This window comes from Chenopodium album, chromosome 16, assembly GCF_948465745.1.
Source record: "Chenopodium album chromosome 16, dcCheAlbu1.1, whole genome shotgun sequence".
Lineage (NCBI taxonomy): Eukaryota > Viridiplantae > Streptophyta > Magnoliopsida > Caryophyllales > Amaranthaceae > Chenopodium > Chenopodium album.
In genome coordinates this window covers 23963847-23980865 of record NC_137849.1, presented here as the reverse complement: position 1 = coordinate 23980865, position 17019 = coordinate 23963847, and positions in this window count along the sequence as shown.

Here is a 17019-nt window from a genome sequence, read left to right as displayed (position 1 = left end):
TTGACTTGCATTTGAGTCAAAAAGCTTTGTTTGAATGTGTTTGACTTTCATTTGATTCAAATAGCTTTGTTGAATGCATTTGACTTTCATTTGAGTCAAAAAGCTTTGTTTGATTGTGTTTTACTTTCATTTGATTCAAATAGCTTTGTTGAATGCATTTGACTTTCATTTGAGTCAAAAAGCTTGGTTTGAATGTGTTTGACTTTCATTTGTTTCAAATAGCTTTGTTGAATGCACTTGACTTTCATTTGCTTCAAAAAGCTTTGTTCGAATGTGTTTGACTTTCATTTGATTTAAACAGCTTTGTTGAATGCATTTGACTTTCATTTGCTTCAAAAAGCTTTGTTTGAATGTGTTTGACTTTCATTTGATTCAAATAGCTTTGTTGAATGCATTTGACTTTCATTTGAGTCAAAAAGCTTTGTTTGATTGTGTTTTACTTTCATTTGATTCAAATAGCTTTGTTGAATGCATTTGACTTTCATTTGAGTCAAAAAGCTTGGTTTGAATGTGTTTGACTTTCATTTGTTTCAAATAGCTTTGTTGAATGCATTTGACTTTAATTTGCTTCAAAAAGCATTGTTCGAATGTGTTTGACTTTCATTTGATTCAAATAGCTTTGTTGAATGCATTAGACTTTCATATGCTTCAAAAAGCTTTGTTCGAATGTGTTTAACTTTCATTTGATTCAAATAGCTTTGTTGAATGCATTTGACTTTCATTTGCTTCAAAAAGCTTTGTTCGAATGTGTTTGACTTTCATTTGATTCAAATAGCTTTGTTGAATGCATTTGACTTTTATTTGAGTCAAAAAGCTTAATTTGAATGTGTTTGACTTTCATTTGTTTCAAATAGCTTTGTTGAATGCATTTAACTTTCATTTGAGTCAAAAAGCTTTGTTTGAATGTGTTTGACTTTCATTTGATTCAAATAGCTTTGTTGAATGCATTTGACTTTCATTTGAGTCAAAAAGCTTGGTTTGAATGTGTTTGACTTTTATTTGTTTCAAATAGCTTTGTTGAATGCATTTGACTTTCATTTGAGTCAAAAAGCTTTGTTTAATTGTGTTTGACTATCATTTGTTTCAAATATCTTTGTTGAATGCATTTAACTTTCATTTGCTTCAAAAAGCTTTGTTTGAATGAGTTTGACTTTCATTTGATTCAAATAGATTTGTTAAATGCATTTGACTTGCATTTGAGTCAAAAAGCTTTGTTTGAATGTGTTTGACTTTCATTTGATTCAAATAGCTTTGTTGAATGCATTTGACTTTCATTTGAGTCAAAAAGCTTTGTTTGATTGTGTTTTACTTTCATTTGATTCAAACAGCTTTGTTGAATGCATTTGACTTTCATTTGAGTCAAAAAGCTTGGTTTGAATGTGTTTGACTTTCATTTGTTTCAAATAGCTTTGTTGAATGCATTTGACTTTCATTTGCTTCAAAAAGCTTTGTTCGAATGTGTTTGACTTTCATTTGATTTAAACAGCTTTGTTGAATGCATTTGACTTTCATTTGCTTCAAAAAGCTTTGTTTGAATGTGTTTGACTTTCATTTGATTCAAATAGCTTTGTTGAATGCATTTGACTTTCATTTGAGTCAAAAAGCTTGGTTTGAATGTGTTTGACTTTCATTTGTTTCAAATAGCTTTGTTGAATGCATTTGACTTTAATTTGCTTCAAAAACCATTGTTCGAATGTGTTTGACTTTCATTTGATTCAAATAGCTTTGTTGAATGCATTAGACTTTCATATGCTTCAAAAAGCTTTGTTCGAATGTGTTTAACTTTCATTTGATTCAAATAGCTTTGTTGAATGCATTTGACTTTCATTTGCTTCAAAAAGCTTTGTTCGAATGTGTTTGACTTTCATTTGATTCAAATAGCTTTGTTGAATGCATTTGACTTTTATTTGAGTCAAAAAGCTTAATTTGAATGTGTTTGACTTTCATTTGTTTCAAATAGCTTTGTTGAATGCATTTAACTTTCATTTGAGTCAAAAAGCTTTGTTTGAATGTGTTTGACTTTCATTTGATTCAAATAGCTTTGTTGAATGCATTTGACTTTCATTTGAGTCAAAAAACTTAGTTTGAATGTGTTTGACTTTTATTTGTTTCAAATAGCTTTGTTGAATGCATTTGACCTTCATTTGCTTCAAAAAGTTTTGTTTGAATGTGTTTGACTTTTATTTGATTGAAATGGATTTGTTGAATACATTTGATTTTCATTTGCTTCAAAAAGCTTTGTTCGAATGTGTTTGACTTTCATTTGATTCAAATAGCTTTGTTGAATGCATTTGACTTTCATTTGCTTCAAAAAGCTTTGTTCGAATGTGTTTGACTTTCATTTGATTCAAATAGCTTTGTTGAATGCATTTGACTTTTATTTGAGTCAAAAAGCTTAATTTGAATGTGTTTGACTTTCATTTGTTTCAAATAGCTTTGTTGAATGCATTTAACTTTCATTTGAGTCAAAAAAGCTTTGTTTGAATGTGTTTGACTTTCATTTGATTCAAATAGCTTTGTTGAATGCATTTGACTTTCATTTGAGTCAAAAAGCTTGGTTTGAATGTGTTTGACTTTTATTTGTTTCAAATAGCTTTGTTGAATGCATTTGACTTTCATTTGATTCAAATAGCTTTGTTGAATGTATTTGACTTTCATTTGCTTCAAAAAGCTTTGTTCGAATGTGTTTGACTTTCATTTGATTTAAATAGCTTTAATGAATGCATTTGACTATCATTTGTTTCAAAAAGCTATGTTTGAATGTGTTTGACTTTCATTTGATTCAAATAGCTTTGTTGAATGCATTTGACTTTCATTTGAGTCAAAAAGCTTGGTTTGAATGTGTTTGACTTTCTTTAGATTAAAATGGCTTTGTTGAATGCATTTGACTTTCATTTGCATCAAAAATTTTTTTTGAATGTGTTTGACTTTCATTTGATGGAAATGGATTTGTTGAATGCATTTGACTTTCATATGCTTCAAAAATCTTTGTTCGAATGTGTTTAACTTTCATTTGATTCAAATAGCTTTGTTTGAATGTGTTTTACTTTCATTTGATTCAAATGGCTTTGTTGAATGCATTTGACTTTTATTTGCACTAAAAAGCTTTATATGAATGTGTTTGACTTTCATTTGATTAAAATAGCTTTGTTGAATGCATTTGACATTCATTTGGTTTAAAAAGCTTTGTTTGAATGTGTTTGACTTTCATTTGATTCAAATAGCTTTGTTGAATGCATTTGACTTTCATTTGAGTCAAAAAGCTTGGTTTGAATGTGTTTGACTTTCATTTGTTTCAAATAGCTTTGTTGAATGCATTTAATTTTCATTTGAGTCAAAAAGCTTTGTTTGAAAGTGTTTGACTTTCATTTTGAGTAAAAAAGCTTTGTTTGATTGTGTTTGACTTTCATTTGATTCAAATAGCTTTTTTGAATGCATTTGACTTTCATTTGCACTAAAAAGCTTTATATGAATGTGTTTGACTTTCATTTGATTAAAATAGCTTTGTTGAATGCATTTGACATTCATTTGGTTTAAAAAGCTTTGTTTGAATGTGTTTGTCTTTCATTTGATTCAAATAGCTTTGTTGAATGCATTTGACTTTCATTTGAGTCAAAAAGCTTGGTTTGAATGTGTTTGACTTTCATTTGTTTCAAATAGCTTTGTTGAATGCATTTGATTTTCATTTGAGTCAAAAAGCTTTGTTTGAAAGTGTTTGACTTTCATTTGAGTAAAAAAGCTTTGTTTGATTGTGTTTGACTTTCATTTGATTCAAATAGCTTTTTTGAATGCATTTGACTTTCATTTGAGTCACAAAGCTTTGTTTGAATGTGTTTGACTTTCATTTCATTCAAATAGCTTTGTTAAATGCATTTGACTTTCATTTGCTTCAAAAACCTTTGTTTGAATGTGTTTGACTTTCATTTGATTCAAATGGCTTTGTTGAATGCATTTGACTTTCATTTGCTTCTAAAAGCTTTGATTGAATGTGTTTGACTTTCATTTGATTAAAATGGCTTTGTTGAATGCATTTGACTTTTATTTGCACTAAAAAGCTTTGTATGAATGTGTTTGACTTTCATTTGATTAAAATAGCTTTATTGAATGCATTTGACTTTTATTTGAGTCAAAAACCTTTTTTGAATGTGTTTGACTTTCATTTGATTGAACTGGATTTGTTGAATGCATTTGACATTCATTTGGTTTAAAAAGCTTTGTTTGAATGTGTTTGACTTTCATTTGATTCAAATAGCTTTGTTGAATTCATTTGAATTTCATTTGAGTCAAAAAGCTTTTTTGAATGTGATTGACTTTCATTTGATTGAAATGGCTTTGTTGAATGCATTTGACTTTCATTTGCTTCTAAAAGCTTTGTTTGAATGTGTTTGACTTTCATTTGATTCAAATGGCTTTGTTGAATGCATTTGACTTTCATTTGCTTCTAAAAGCTTTGTTTGAATGTGTTTGACTTTCATTTGATTAAACTGGCTTTGTTGAATGCATTTGACATTCATTTGGTTTAAAAAGCTTTGTTTGAATGTGTTTGACTTTCATTTGATTTAAATAGCTTTGTTGAATGCAATTGACTTTCATTTGAGTCAAAAAGCTTTGTTTGAATGTGTTTGACTTTTATTTGATTTAAATAGCTTTGTTGAATGCATTTGACTTTTATTTGAGTCAAAAAGCTTTGTTTGAATGTGTTTTACTTTCATTTGATTCAAATAGCTTTGTTGAATGCATTTGACTTTCATTTGCTTCAAAAAGTTATGTTTGAAAGTGTTTGACTTTCATTTGATTGTAATGGATTTGTTGAATGCATTTGACTTTCATTTGCTTCAAAAAGCTTTGTTCAAATGTGTTTGACTTTAATTTGATTCAAATAGCTTTGTTGAATACATTTGACTTTCATTTGAGTCAAAAAGCTTGGTTTGAATGTGTTTGACTTTCATTTGTTTCAAATAGCTTTGTTGAATGCATTTGATTTTCATTTGAGTCAAAAAGCTTTGTTTGAGTGTGTTTGACTTTCATTTGATTCAAATAGTTTTGTTGAATGCATTTGACTTTTATTTGAGTCAAAAAGCTTTGTTTGAATGTGTTTTACTTTCATTTGATTCAAATAGCTTTGTTGAATGCATTTGACTTTCATTTGCTTCAAAAAGCTTTGTTTGAATGTGTTTTACTTTCATTTGATTCAAATAGCTTTGTTGAATGCATTTGACTTTCATTTGCTTCAAAAAGCTTTGTTTGAATGTGTTTGACTTTCATTTGATTGTAATGTATTTGTTGAATGCATTTGACTTTCATTTGCTTCAAAAAGGTTTGTTTGAATGTGTTAGACTTTCATTTGATTCAAATAACTTTGTTGAATAACTTTCATTTGATTCAAATAGTTTTGTTGAATGCATTTGACTCTCATTTGAGTAAAAAACCTTTGTTTGAATGTGTTTGTCTTTCATTTGATTTGAATAGCTTTGTTGAATGCATTTGAATTTCAATTGAGTCAAAAAGCTTTTTTGAATGTGTTTGACTATCATTTGATTGAAATGGCTTTGTTGAATGCATTTGAATTTCATTTGCTTCAAAAAGCTTTGTTTGAATGTGTTTGTATTTCATTTGATTCAAATAGCTTTGTTGAATGCATTTGACTTTCATTTGCTTCAAAAAGCTTTGTTTGAATGTGTTTGACTCTCATTTGATTAAAACAGCTTTGTTGAATGCTATTGACTTTCATTTGAGTCAAAAAGCTTTTTTGAATGTGTTTGACTTTCATTTGATTGAAATGGCTTTGTCGAATGCATTTGACTTTCATTTGCTTCAAAAACCTTTGTTTGAATGTGTTTGATTTCATTTGATTCAAATAGCTTTGTTGAATGCATTTGACTTTCATTTGAGTTAAAAAGCTTTGTTTGAATGTGTTTGACTTTAATTTGAGTAAAAAAGCTTTGTTTGATTGTGTTTGATTTTCATTTGATTTAAATAGCTTTTTTGAATGCATTTGACTTTCATTTGAGTCACAAAGCTTTGTTTGAATGTGTTTGACTTTCATTTCATTCAAATAGCTTTGTTGAATGCATTTGACTTTCATTTGCTTCAAAAACCTTTGTTTGAATGTGTTTGACTTTCATTTGATTCAAATGGCTTTGTTGAATGCATTTGACTTTCATTTGCTTCAAAAACCTTTGTTTGAATGTGTTTGTATTTCATTTGATTCAAATGGCTTTGTTGAATGCATTTGACTTTCATTTGCTTCTAAAAGCTTTGATTGAATGTGTTTGACTTTCATTTGATTAAAATGGCTTTGTTGAATGCATTTGACTTTTATTTGAACTAAAAAGCTTTGTACGAATGTGTTTGACTTTCATTTGATTAAAATAGCTGTGTTGAATGCATTTGACTTTCATTTGAGTAAAAAAGCTTTTTTGAATGTGTTTGACTTTCATTTGATTCAAATGGCTTTGTTGAATGCATTTGACTTTCATTGGAGTCAAAAAGCTTTTTTGAATGTGATTGACTTTCATTTGATTGAAATGGCTTTGTTGAATGCATTTGACTTTCATTTGCTTCTAAAAGCTTTGTTTGAATGTGTTTGACTTTTATTTGATTCAAATGGCTTTGTTGAATGCATTTTACTTTCATTTGCTTCTAAAAGCTTTGTTTGAATGTGTTTGACTTTCATTTGATTAAAATGGCTTTGTTGAATGCATTTGACTTTTATTTGCACTAAAAAGCTTTGTATGAATGTGTTTGACTTTCATTTGATTAGAATAGCTGTGTTGAATGCATTTGACTTTCATTTGAGTCAAAAAGCTTTTTTGAATGTGATTGACTTTCATTTGATTGAAATGGCTTTGTTGAATGCATTTGACTTTCATTTGCTTCAAAAACCTTTGTTGGAATGTGTTTGACTTTCATTTGATTCAAATGGCTTTGTTGAATGCATTTGACTTTCATTTGCTTCTAAAAGCTTTTTTTGAATGTGTTTGACTTTCATTTGATTTAAATAGCTTTGTTGAATGCATTTAACTTTCATCTGAGTCAAAAAGCTTTTTTGAATGTGTTTGACTTTCATTTGATTCAAATGGCTTTGTTGAATGCATTTGACTTTCATTTGAGTCAAAAAGCTTTTTTGAATGTGATTGACTTTCATTTGATTGAAATGGCTTTGTTGAATGCATTTGACTTTCATTTGCTTCTAAAAGCTTTGTTTGAATGTGTTTTACTTTCATTTGATTCAAATGGCTTTGTTGAATGCATTTTACTTTCATTTGCTTCTAAAAGCTTTGTTTGGATGTGTTTGACTTTCATTTGATTAAAATGGCTTTGTTGAATGCATTTGACTTTTATTTGCACTAAAAAGCTTTGTATGAATGTGTTTGACTTTCATTTGATTAAAATAGCTTTGTTGAATGCATTTGACTTTCATTTGAGTCAAAAAGCTTTTTTGAATGTGTTTGACTTTCATTTGATTGAACTGGCTTTGTTGAATGCATTTGACATTCATTTGGTTTAAAAAGCTTTGTTTGAATGTGTTTGACTTTTATTTGATTCAAATAGCTTTGTTGAATGCATTTGACTTTCATTTGAGTCAAAAAGCTTGGTTTGAATGTGTTTGACTTTCATTTGTTTCAAATAGCTTTGTTGAATGCATTTGATTTTCATTTGAGTCAAAAAGCTTTGTTTGAATGTGTTTGACTTTCACTTGATTCAAATGGCTTTGTTGAATGCATTTGACTTTTATTTGCACTAAAAAGCTTTGTATGAATGTGTTTGACTTTCATTTGATTAAAATAGCTTTGTTGAATGCATTTGACTTTCATTTGAGTCAAAAAGCTTTTTTGAATGTGTTTGACTTTGATTTGATTGAACTGGCTTTGTTGAATGCATTTGACATTCATTTGGTTTAAAAAGCTTTGTTTGAATGTGTTTGACTTTCATTTGATTGAAATAGCTTTGTTGAATGCATTTGACTTTCATTTGAGTCAAAAATCTTGGTTTGAATGTGTTTGACTTTCATTTGTTTTAAATAGCTTTGTTGAATGCATTTGAATTTCATTTGAGTCAAAAAGCTTTTTTGAATGTGATTGACTTTTATTTGATTGAAATGGCTTTGTTGAATGCATTTGACTTTCATTTGCTTCTAAAAGCTTTGTTTGAATGTGTTTGACTTTCTTTTGATTCAAATGACTTTGTTGAATGCATTTGACTTTTATTTGCACCAAAAAGCTTTGTATGAATGTGTTTGACTTTCATTTGTTTAAAATAGCTTTGTTGAATGCATTTGACTTTCATTTGAGTCAAAAAGCTTTTTTGAATGTGTTTGACTTTCATTTGATTGAAATGGCTTTTTTGAATGCATTTGCTTTCATTTGCTTATAAAAGCTTTGTTTGAATGTGTTTGACTTTCATTTGATTAAAATGGCTTTGTTGAATGCATTTGACTTTTATTTGCACTAAAAAGCTTTGTATGAATGTGTTTGACTTTCATTTGATTGAAATGGCTTTGTTGAATGCATTTGCTTTCATTTGCTTCAAAAAGCTTTGTTTGAATGTGTTTGACTTTCATTTGATTGAAATGGCTTTGTTGAATGCGTTTGACTTTCATTTGCTTCAAAAAGCTTTCTTTGAATTTGTCTGACTTTCATTAGACTGAAATGGCTTTGTTGAATGCATTTGACTTTTATTTGCTTCAAAAAGCTTTGTTTGAATCTGTTTGACTTTCATTTGATTCAAATAGCTTTGTCGAATGCATTTAACTTTAATTTGATTCAAAAAGCTTTGTTTGAATCTGTTTGACTTTCATTAGATTGAAATGGCTTTGTTGAATGCATTTGACTTTCATTTACTTCAAAAAGCTTTGTTTGAATGTGTTTGACTTTCAGTTGATTAAAATAGCTTTGTTTAATGCATTTGACTTTCATTTGAGTCAAAAAGCTTTTTTGAATGTCTTTGAATTTTATTTGATTCAAATGGCTTTGTTTAATGCATTTGACTTTCATTTGCTTCAAAAAGCTTTGTTTGAATCTGTTTGACTTTCATTTGATTCAAATAGCTTTGTCGAATGCATTTAACTTTCATTTGAGTCAAAAAGCTTTGTTTGAATGTTTTTGAGTTTTATTTGATTCTAATAGATTTGTTGAATGCATTTGACTTTCATTTGAGTCAAAAATCTTTGTTTGAATGTGTTTGACTTTTATTTGATTCAAATAGCTTTGTTCAATGCATTTGACTTTGATTTGAGTCAGTAAGCTTTGTTAGAATGTGTTTGACTTTCATTTGATTCAAATAACTTTGTTGAATGCATTTGACTTTCATTTGCTTCAAAAACCTTTGTTTCAATGTTTTTGACTTTCATTTGAGTCACAAAGCTTTGTTTGAATGTCTTTGACTTTCATTTGATTCAAATGGCTTTGTTGAATGCATTTGACTTTCATTTGCTTCAAAAAGCTTTGTTTGAATCTGTTTGACTTTCATTAGATTGAAATGGCTTTGTTGAATGCATTTGCTTTCATTTGCTTCAAAATGCTTTGTTTGAATGTGTTTGACTTTCATTAGATTGAAATGGCTTTGTTGAATGCGTTTGACTTTCATTTGCTTCAAAAAGCTTCGTTTGAATGTGTTTGACTTTCATTTGATTGAAATGGCTTTGTTGAATGCGTTTGACTTTCATTTGCTTCAAAAAGCTTTGTTTGAATGTGTTTGACTTTCATTAGATTGAAATGGCTTTGTTGAATGCATTTGACTTTCATTTGCTTCAAAAAGCTTCGTTTGAATGTGTTTGACTTTCATTTGATTGAAATGGCTTTGTTGAATGCGTTTGACTTTCATTTGCTTCAAAAAGCTTTGTTTGAATGTATTTGACTTTCATTTGATTCAAATGGCTTTGTTAAATGCTTTTGACTTTCATTTGCTTCAAAAAGCTTTGTATGAATGTGTTTGACTTTTATTTGATTGAAATAAATTTTTTGAAAGCATTTGACTTTCATTTGAGTCAAAAATCTTTGTTTGAATGCGTTTGACTTTCATTTGATTCAAATAGCTTTGTTGAATGTATTTGACTTTCATTTGAGTCAAAAAGCTTTGTTTGAATGTGTTTGACTTTCATTTGATTAAAATAGCTTCGTTGAAGGCATTTGACTTTCATTTGAGTAAAAAAGCTTTGTATGAATGTGTTTGACTTTCATTTGATTGAAATAGCTTTGTTGAATGCATTTGACTTTCATTTGCTTCAAAAAGGTTTGTTTGAATGTGTTTGACTTTCATTTTATTCAAATGGCTTTGTTGAATGCAATTGACTTTTATTTGCGTCAAAAAGCTTTGTATGAATGTGTTTGACTTTAATTTGATTGAAATGGCTTTGTTGAATGCATTTGACTTTCATTTGCTTCAAAAAGCTTTGTTTGAATGTGTTTGACTTTCATTTGATTCAAATGGCTTTGTTGAATGCATTTGACTTTTATTTGCACCAAAAAGCTTTGTATGAATGTCTTTGACTTTCATTTGATTAAAATAGCTTTGTTGAATGCATTTGACTTTCATTTGAGTCAAAAAGCTTTTTTGAATGTGTTTGACTTTCATTTGATTGAAATGGATTTGTCGAATGCATTTGACTTTCATTTGCTATAAAAAGCTCTGTTTGAATGTGTTTGACTTTCATTTGATTCAAAGAGCTTTGTTGAATGCATTTGGCTTTCATTTGCTTCAAAAAGCTTTGTTTGAATGTGTTTGACTTTCATTTGAATAAAATAGCTTTGTATGAATGTGTTTGACTTTCATTTGATTGAAATGGCTTTGTTGAATGCATTTGACTTTCATTTGCTTCTAAAAGCTTTGTTTGAATGTGTTTGACTTTCATTTGATTAAAATGGCTTTGTTGAATGCATTTGACTTTTATTTGCACTAAAAAGCTTTGTATGAATGTGTTTGACTTTCATTTGAATAAAATAGCTTTGTTGAATGCATTTGACTTTCATTTGAGTCAAAAAGCTTTTTTAAATGTGTTTGACTTTCATTTGATTGAAATGGCTTTGTTGAATGCATTTGACGTTCATTTGCTTCAAAAAGCTTTGTTTGAATGTGTTTGACTTTCATTTGATTCAAATTGCTTTGTTGAATGCATTTGACTTTCATTTGCTTCAAAAAGCTTTGTATAAATGTGTTCGACTTTCATTTGATTGAAATGGCTTTGTTCAAAGCATTTGACTTTCATTTGCTTCAAAAACCTTTGTTTGAATGTGTTTGACTTTCATTTGATTGTAATGGCTTTGTTGAATGCATTTGACATTTATTTGCACCAAAAAGCTTTGTATGAATGTGCTTGACTTTCATTTGATTAAAATAGCTTTGTTGAATGCATTTGACTTTCATTTGAGTCAAAAAGCTTTGTTTGATGTGTTTGACTTTCATTTGATTCAAATAGCTTTGTTGAATGCATTTGACTTTCATTTGAGTCACAAAGCTTTGTGTTTGACTTTCATTTGATTCAAATAGCTTTGTTGAATGCAATTGACTTTCATTTGCTTCAAAAAGCTTTTTTTTAATGTGTTTGACTTTCATTTGATCCAAATAGCTTTGTTAAATGCATTTGACTTTCATTTGAGTCAAAAAAGCTTTCTTTGAATGTGTTTGACTTTCATTTGATTCACATAGCTTTGTTGAATGCATTTGACTTTCATTTCAGTCACAAAGCTTTATTTGAATGTGTTTGAATTTCATTTGATTCAAATAACTTTGTTGAATGCATTTGACTTTGATTTGCTTCAAAAATCTTTGCTTGAATGTGTTTGACTTTCATTTGATTCAAATAGCTTTGTTGAATGCATTTGACTTTCAATTTCTTCAAAAAGCTTTATTTGAATGTGTTTGACTTTTATTTGATTTAAATAGATTTGTTGAATGCATTTGACTTTCATTTGCTTCAAAAAGCTTTGTTTGAATGTGTCTGTCTTTCATTTGATTCAAATAGCTTTGTTGAATGCATTTGACTTTCATTTGAGTCAAAAAGCTTTGTTTGAATGCGTTTGACTTTCATTTGATTAAAATAGCTTTGTTGAATGCATTTGACTTTCATTTGAGTCAAAAAGCTTTTTTGAATACGTTTGACTTTCATTTGATTGAAATAGCTTTGTTGAATGCATTTGACTTTCATTTGCTTCAAAAAGCTTGGTTTGAATGTGTTTGACTTTCATTTGATTGAAATGGCTATGTTGAATGCATTTGAATTTCATTTGCTTCAAAAAGCTTTTTTTCAATGTGTTCGACTTTCATTTAATTGAAATGACTTTCATTTGAGTCAAAAATTTTGTATGAATGTGTTTGACTTTCATTTGATTGAAATGGCTTTTTTGAATGTATTCTGCTTTTATTTGCTTCAAAAAGCTTTGTTTTAATCTGTTTGACTTTCATTTGATTCAAATAGCTTTGTCGAATGCATTTAACTTTAATTTGATTCAAAAAGCTTTGTTTGAATCTGTTTGACTTTCATTAGATTGAAATGGCTTTGTTGAATGCATTTGACTTTCATTTACTTCAAAAAGCTTTGTTTGAATGTGTTTGACTTTCAGTTGATTAAAATAGCTTTGTTTAATGCATTTGACTTTCATTTGAGTCAAAAAGCTTTTTTGAATGTCTTTGAATTTTATTTGATTCAAATGGCTTTGTTTAATGCATTTGACTTTCATTTGCTTCAAAAAGCTTTGTTTGAATCTGTTTGACTTTCATTTGATTCAAATAGCTTTGTCGAATGCATTTAACTTTCATTTGAGTCAAAAAGCTTTGTTTGAATGTGTTTGACTTTCACTTGATTCAAATAGTTTGTTGAATGCATTTGACTTTCATTTTAGACAAAACACTTAGTTTGAATGTGTTTGACTTTCATTTGTTTGAAATGGTTTTGTTGAATGCATTTGGCTTTTATTTGCACCAAAAAGCTTTGTATGAATGTGTTTGATTTTCATTTGATTAAAATAGCTTTTTTGAATGCGTTTGACTTTTATTTGCTTCAAAAAGCTTTGTTTGATTGCGTTTGACTTTCATTTGATTCAAATAGCTTTGTTGAATGCATTTGACTTTCATTTGCTTCAAAAAGCTTTGTGTGAATGTGTTTGACTTTCATTTGATTCAAATGGCCTTGTTGAATGCATTTGACATTTATTTGCACCAAAAAGCTTTGTATGAATGTGTTTGACTATCATTTGATTAAAATAGCTTTGTTGAATGCATTTGACTTTCATTTGCTTCAAAAACCTTTGTTTGAATGTGTTTGACTTTCATTTGATTGAAATGGCTTTGTTGAATGCATTTGACTTTCATTTGCTTCAAAAAGCTTTGTTTGAATGTGTTTGACATCCATTTGATTCAAATGGCATTGTTGAATGCATTTGACTTTTATTTGCACCAAAAAGCTTTGTATGAATGTGTTTGACTTTCATTTGATTATAATAGCTTTGTTGAATGCGTTTGACTTTTATTTGCTTCAAAAAGCTTTGTTTGATTGCGTTTGACTTTCATTTGCTTCAAAAAGCTTTGTTTGAATGTGTTTGACTTTCATTTGATTCAAATAGCTTTGTTGAATGCATTTGACTTTCACTTGAGTCACAAAGCTTTGTTTGAATGTGTTTAACTTTCATTTGATTCAAATAGCTTTGTTGAATGCATTTGACTTTCATGTGCTTCAAAAAGCTTTGTTTGAATGTGTTTGACTTTCATTTGATTCTAATGGCTTTGTTAAATGCATTTGACTTTTATTTGCATCAAAAAGCTTTGTATGAATGTGTTTGACTTTCATTTGATTGAAATGGCTTTGTTGAATGCATTTGACTTTCATTTGGTTCAAAAAGCTTTGTTTGAATGTGTTTGACTTTCATTTGATTCAAATGGCTTTGTTGAATGCATTTGACATTTATTTGCACCTAAAAGCTTTGTATGAATGTGTTTGACTTTCATTTGATTAAAATAGCTTTGTTGAATGCATTTAACTTTCATTTGCTTCAAAAAGCTTTGTTTGATTGTGTTTGACTTTCATTTGATTCAAATAGCTTTGTTGAATGCATTTGACTTTCATTTGCTTCAAAAAGCTTTGTTTTAATGTGTTTGACTTTCATTTGATTCAAATAGCTTTGTTGAATGCATTTGACTTTCATTTGAGTCAAAAAAGCTTTTTTTGAATGTGTTTGACTTTCATTTGATTCAAGTAGCTTTGTTGAATGCATTTGACTTTCATTTCAGTCACAAAGCTTTGTTTGAATGTGTTTGACTTTCATTTGATTCAAATAATTTTGTTGAATGCATTTGACTTTAATTTGCTTCAAAAATCTTTGTTTGAATGTGTTTGACTTTCATTTGATTCAAATAGCTTTGTTTGAATGTATTTGGCTTTTATTTGCTTCAAAAATCTTTGTTTGAATGTATTTGGCTTTTATTTGCTTCAAAAATCTTTGTTTGAATGTATTTGGCTTTTATTTGCTTCAAAAAGCGTTGTTTGAATGTGTTTGTATTTCATTTGATTCAAATAGCTTTGTTGATTGCATTTGACTTTCATTTGCTTCAAAAAGCTTTGTTTGAATGTGTTTGACTCTCATTTGATTCAAAGAGCTTTGTTGAATGCATTTGACTTTCATTTGAGTCAAAAAGCTTTTTTGAATGTGTTTGACTTTCATTTGTTTGAAATGGCTTTGTTGAATGCATTTGGCTTTCATTTGCTTCAAAAAGCTTTGTTTGAATGTATTTGACTTTCATTTGATTCAAATGGCTTTGTTGAATGCATTTGACTTTCATTTGCTTCAAAAAGCTTTGTATGAATGTGTTTGACTTTCATTTGATTGAAATGGCTTTGTTGAATGCATTTGACTTTCATTTGCTTCAAAAAGCTTTGTTTGAATGTGTTTGACTTTCATTTGATTCAAATAGTTTGTTGAATGCATTTGACTTTCATTTGAGACAAAACACTTTGTTTGAATGTGTTTGACTTTAATTTGATTAAAATAGCTTTGTATGAATGCATTTGACTTTCATTTGCTTCAAAAACCTTTGTTTGAAGGTGTTTGACTTTCATTTGACTGAAATGGCTTTGTTGAATGCATTTGACTTTCATTTGCTTCAAAAAGCTTTGTTTGAATGTGTTTGACATCCATTTGATTCAAATGGTTTTGTTGAATGCATTTGACTTTTATTTGCACCAAAAAGCTTTGTATGAATGTGTTTGATTTTCATTTGATTAAAATAGCTTTTTTGAATGCGTTTGACTTTTATTTGCTTCAAAAAGCTTTGTTTGATTGCGTTTGACTTTCATTTGATTCAAATGGCTTTGTTGAATGCATTTGACATTTATTTGCACCAAAAAGCTTTATATGAATGTGTTTGACTTTCATTTGATTAAAATAGCTTTGTTGAATGCATTTGACTTTCATTTGAGTCAAAAAACTTTGTATGAATGTGTTTGACTTTCATTTAATTGAAATGGCTTTTTTGAATGTATTTGGCTTTTATTTGCTTCAAAAAGCGTTGTTTGAATGTGTTTGTATTTCATTTGATTCAAATAGCTTTGTTGAATGCATTTGACTTTCATTTGCTTCAAAAAGCTTTGTTTGAATGTGTTTGACTCTCATTTGATTCAAAGAGCTTTGTTGAATGCATTTGACTTTCATTTGAGTCAAAAAGCTTTTTTGAATGTGTTTGACTTTCATTTGTTTGAAATGGCTTTGTTGAATGCATTTGGCTTTCATTTGCTTCAAAAAGCTTTGTTTGAATGTATTTGACTTTCATTTGATTCAAATGGCTTTGTTGAATGCATTTGACTTTCATTTGCTTCAAAAAGCTTTGTATGAATGTGTTTGACTTTCATTTGATTGAAATGGGTTTGTTGAATGCATTTGACTTTCATTTGTTTCAAAAAGCTTTGTTTGAATGTGTTTGACTTTCATTTGATTCAAATAGTTTGTTGAATGCATTTGACTTTCATTTGAGACAAAACACTTTGTTTGAATGTGTTTGACTTTCATTTGTTTAAAATGGCTTTGTTGAATGCATTTGGCTTTCATTTGCTTCAAAAAGCTTTGTTTGAATGTGTTTGACTTTCATTTGTTTCAAGTAGCTTTGTTGAATGCCTTTGACTTTAATTTGCTTCAAAAGCTTTGTTTGAATGTGTTTGACTTTCATTTGATTCAAATAGCTTTGTTGAATGCATTTGAATTTCATTTGCTTCAAAAAGCTTTGTTTGAATGTGTTTGACTTTCATTTGATTCAAATAGCTTTGTTGAATGCATTTGAATTTCATTTGCTTCAAAAATCTTTGTTTGAATGTGTTTGACTTTCATTTGATTCAAATAGCTTTGTTGAATGCATTTGACTTTCAATTTCTTCAAAAAGCTTTATTTGAATGTGTTTGACTTTTATTTGATTTAAATAGATTTGTTGAATGCATTTGACTTTCATTTGAGTCAAAAATCTTTGTTTGAATGCTTTTGACTTTCATTTGATTCAAATAGCTTTGTTTGAATGTGTTTGACTTTCATTTGATTAAAACAGCTTTGTTGAATGCATTTGACTTTCATTTGAGTCAAAAAGCTTTTTTGAATGTGTTTGACTTTCATTTGATTGAAATAGCTTTGTTGAATGCATTTGACTTTCATTTGCTTAAAAAAGCTTTGTTTGAATGTGTTTGACTTTCATTTGATTGAAATGGGTATGTTGAATGCATTTGAATTTCATTTGCTTCAAAAAGCTTTTTTTGAATGTGTTTGACTTTCATTTAATTGAAATGACTTTCATTTGAGTCAAAAAACTTTGTATGAATGTGTTTGACTTTCATTAAATTGAAATGGCTTTTTTGAATGTATTTGGCTTGTATTTGCTTCAAAAAGCGTTGTTTGAATGTGTTTGTATTTCATTTGATTCAAATAGCTTTGTTGAATGCATTTGACTTTCATTTGCTTCAAAAAGCTTTGTTTGAATGTGTTTGACTCTCATTTGATTCAAAGAGCTTTGTTGAATGCATTTGACTTTCATTTGAGTCAAAAAGCTTTT